This window comes from Corvus brachyrhynchos, unplaced genomic scaffold (genome assembly GCF_000691975.1).
Source record: "Corvus brachyrhynchos isolate BGI_N302 unplaced genomic scaffold, ASM69197v1 scaffold17, whole genome shotgun sequence".
Classification (NCBI taxonomy): Eukaryota; Metazoa; Chordata; class Aves; order Passeriformes; family Corvidae; genus Corvus; species Corvus brachyrhynchos.
The window spans coordinates 12752037-12756658 of record NW_008240046.1 but is presented as its reverse complement, the minus strand read 5'-3'; positions in this window follow the sequence as shown (position 1 = coordinate 12756658).

The window sequence follows — 4622 nt, the reverse complement described above, 5'->3', positions numbered from 1 at the left end:
GCCCCCCGGCTGCTGCTACTGCAGAGGTGGAAATCCCCCTCAAAGCACTCACCAGAAAGGTCACTGAGCTGTTTCTTCTGCTGTAGCATCAGCAGGGACACAGCCCAGCCTCTCTGGCTTAAGAAACACCGACACAGGTGCCAGAAGTCCCCCTCACTAGCCCCTTGTAATAAATTAAATAATAATATAAATATAATAAATATATATTAAATAATAATATAAATAAATAAAAACAGCAAAAGTAATTAACAGACTGCAAAAGCATCTAACTTGAGCCAGCAGGGATGAAGCTAACGCGGCCTGCCACCTGCACTGCCAAGTGGGATGATGCCAGAAGGGGCACTGGGGCAGGGAGTGTTTCCCTGAGGCATCTAAGGACGTGAGGTGGGTGTCCTGACCCCTGGCCCTAGTCCACCTCCTTCCAAGGTCACTGTCACACAGTCCCGTGCCATGGCCACCTCTTGGCTCCCCTACCTGGTGTCTGACCCAAGCTGGTGACAGGGAGGGAGAGACAGGAGAAAAGGATTCATAGCAGTACCTGTTCTCAGTTTGGGTGAAGCCCCAGCTGCAAGCAGAGGGGGAGAGAAAGAAGAGAGAAAGAGACACATCTTGGGTGAGAGTGGAATAAAGACCCACCTGGTTTTTGCTGGCCCAGGCAGAAACCCTTTAGCAAACTTGGTGACTCCAAGGACCCCTGAGGAAAGCCAAAGGGTGCACTGGCACAGACAATTTTCACACTTCCTACAGACACATCTTTCTCCCATTTATTCCAATGCAGAGTGAAAGTAATTTGCAGTCCTGTGGGGATGAGATGTTCGTGCATGGCTACTGTGTCCCAGGAACTCCCAACAGAGGTGCAAGTGCATCAGGTTGTGCACCATGCTTCCCCACCTGCCCAGATGCTGATGTGTGCAGGCAGGGGAGGGAGTGGGATGGCCAGTGCTGACGTGCAAATGGGAACTGAGGCCATCCCTACCTGCTGGGAAAAAAAAGAGTAAGGGCCTGGTCCCAGGGAATTTTGAGCTGACTCGCTGTCAGAGACTGAAAATAGTTTGTGCCTCAAACATTGATATATAAAGTTTTGCTCATTATAAAGAAGCTACAACCAAAGAAGCCTCCCTGAAGAGTGGGACTTTGGACTGAAAATCAAATTGCTGATTAAAAAAAGGGAAACCCATTGTTCAGTCATCCCCAGCCAAGTTTGGGGTGGGGGGAGAGCACAGCTCACAGAAGCCAGGTTTACACAGACTCCCCCCAGCCGAGGGGGGAGGAGGAGGTTTCAGGTGCGTGGCGTAACCTCTGGCCAGAGGCACTGAACACCCATCCTCTGTTACACAAACAGGCCCAGCTGTGGAACCCCCAGCCCCACAGGGCACTTCCACGGGACTTTCACGTGAGAGGCAGGTGAGGGGGAGCCCTACTCCATCCAAGACCCCCCAAAGTAGCCTGCTGTGAGAGACTGCCCCCTCCCCAGGGGGACAGGCCTGGACATTGCCACCTGGCTCGAGGGTATATGAACCCATGGGACTCTATGCTTTCACCACCAAGAAGACCAGCTGGAGAGGATCAACAGAACATCATTGGGATCCATGGAGTGGTGATATTTTCCTTATTTCCACTCTCTTTCTGTCCTCCCCACCTATTTTCTATTTCTTCCTTTCTCTCTCTCTCTCTCTCATATTTACCATCAAATAAAACACATACTATTGACTGGCATATGGTCTCATTTGCACCTTAATTAGGGCAGAGGCATTTCTAAGAACCTTAATAACTGGATCTTAACACTCACCTAAGTCCTTTTGAATGGGATTTGAATATCTTTATGTGTGAGGATATTGCCAGGCTCCAGGAGGATGTCCAGCAGGAACGTGTATTGTAACATTATGTGATTCATGAGCACACCTGGATAAACTTATGCTTGAGAACATTAGTTCTTTTTTTTTCATGCTCTCCTTCATTTTTCCCATAACTTCAGTTGAGTTATGGAAAGGGTGATCTTACCTTCACAGGAGTCCTTCAGCAGTAGTCTTGACCCCTTCCAAACCAAGAAAAAAAATATTTACAATCATTCATAAACTCTCCTGCAAAAAAATGGACATGCCTGGTCTTAGCTTTCCTGGGCAAGGGAATAGATCCAACCCAGTTTTCCTTAACTGCTTTCTCTGTAAATTCATTACCTACACACAGGTATATATATATCACAGGTATACATATATATATATGTATGTGTATATATATATTCCTCCTATGAAATTCCTACCTTGAGGCATCATTCACTCAGTAAACTATGTATGTATGGGATGGGAGCAGAAGAGCATGTAAAATTAACCTCATGCCTTGTTTCAGACTTGCAACTTTTAAATCCCCAAGACCCTGTACATGACCTCTTTTTCTGCTCATGGGGTAGATAAATATTTATACTTCAGTTCCTTCTCCAAGTGAGGGTAGGCTAACTTCAGGTGATTTTGAAAAGTGTGAGAAACACAAGCTCAGGTGACGGGTATTGGTGATGGCTGAGAGCAAAAGCATCCACAGTAAGAGGGAGGTGATTCCCCTCTGGCAAATTTGCAAAGACAGGAGGAGCCTGTGCTAATATTTCCTTTTTGCTAAGTACTGCCATTCCTCACTTTTTATCAAACCTCAGACTAGCTCTCTGTGGTTGCAGACCACCTCATGCAGCCAGATCCCCAGCTGATAACATGGGTAGACTTCAGCTCCATGGACTAAACCTCTGATTTGCGGAGGATATGAGACATCATCATGCTGGACCCCATCAGCCTGTGCCCCTCCCTGCCTGACCCAAACTGTTCTACAACTAGACATGTCCTCATAATTAAAAGTTCCTAAGAGTTTGAGAAAACAAGCACCTGGATAGAAGCAGCAGCTCTCACTAAGGCCTCACTGAGGAAGAGGCTGCTGCATAGGGTAACCAACCCTTCACTAGAAAGTTTGTAAGGAGACCAGATGGTGGGAGAGAGGGAGGCTGTGTGAGTGCCCTGACGTAAACAGGGGAGCTTTGGAAATACCCCCATCCCAGGAAGCACCTCTGAACACAGCCCAGATCCCAAGCAAATCTATCTTCTCTAGTTCTGCTACTCCCCTGATGACTTCTCTCCTACCTCCTAGCTGAGCTCCCCAAAGGGGTCTGCTTGAACTGCCAGAGCATGGGCAGTGCCTTGGCCACAAGCATTGTGGTAGCTGCCCAGGGAGAGCCTGGCCCTTACCTCCCTCCCAGCCTCCCATCAGAGATTCCTGCAGGCTTGCCAGCTGAGCACATCACAGAATTGCACTACGAGGTTAACTTGGTATTGCTTGCAGTGCTAATGGGCAGGCAGCACCTGGTTCCCAGTGTTTCAGAACCGAGCTGGCAGTTACACTATTAAAGGCTGGATGTTTTTTATTACTTTGTGCAGTTTTGCAAGCACAGGTAACAAATGCAACAAATGGATTTCAAAATGAATGCCTGATGTCCTAGCCCAAAGAAACCCTCTCTTGCATTACATCACCCTGCAGTGCATTTGGTCTGAGCACATTGCAGAGGCGTCACTGTCTTTGGAAGGTGTATAGTCTCTTTGATGGATCAGCATTATGGATACATACTGTGACTCCCATGCTTGGATAACTCCTCAAAATGCTTCAAACATGTAAGCCCTGGAAGAGGGGAATTTACCAAGCATACACGCTGTTCCCAAGGTGGGGGTGTGGATGGGGTGTGTCTCCCATTGCTCAGCTACTGGAGCGGGGTGGGGGTCAGTGGTTTGGCAGCTCAGCTGCCCTCCTCACAGGATCAAGGGGAGAGCAAGCCAAGTTGCCCAGCCATCTGCATGCTGGTGCCGACTCTCACATGGAATGACCAGAGGTGAGATGTGACTGCATAACTTTCTTGAGCTAAGTAAAGCTTAAATCACAGGTTAAGCTGGAGGTGCCTGCCTTTCCCCGCTGCCTACTCCTAAGTTTCAGACAGATGATGCTAAGAGCAGCAAATCCCTCTCCTGGCAAGGGGCAGCTTACTTTGCAAACAAGCATTTGTATACCCCAGGTAGCCCTTGGGCAACCATCTTCCCACCCCAGTGACCAGCTTGCTGAAGGCAAGTCAGGCAGGACACACAGAAAAGGCAGCTCAACCCTCACTCTGCTCTGGCAGCCCTGTTGGGGATCAGGTTCCATGTAGGCACCAGAGTGAGCCTGGGAAACTGAGGAATTCAAAATATTTCATCATAAAGGGCAAATGTGTGCCCTCTCAGGTGGACACACAGGACTGAGGTCAGGGAGTACTTGTGCAAGGTCAGACATTAAGAGGGAATTTTCAGGATGGCACAAGGCCTCTGAGATGCTTTCTCAGTGCCATGGGTGAGGGGCAGGGAGTTCAAACTGCTCCTAGGAAGGAGGAAAACCCACTGCCCCTCACAGTACGTAATGGACAGGACACGACTGCTTGCCTCCAGGCCTGCAGAGATGCGCCCGTGCTTCACGTGGCCAGTATGAACGGTGAGGAGAGAGCAAGCCTTCATGGACCTGAAATAGCAGCCCTGCCTCTAGGAAAGCAGAAGCCTGGAGGCAGCTCTGTTTACTTCCTAAGATGCTTCAGAGCCCCCCCCATAACCCTACTTCTGGGCTTTCCC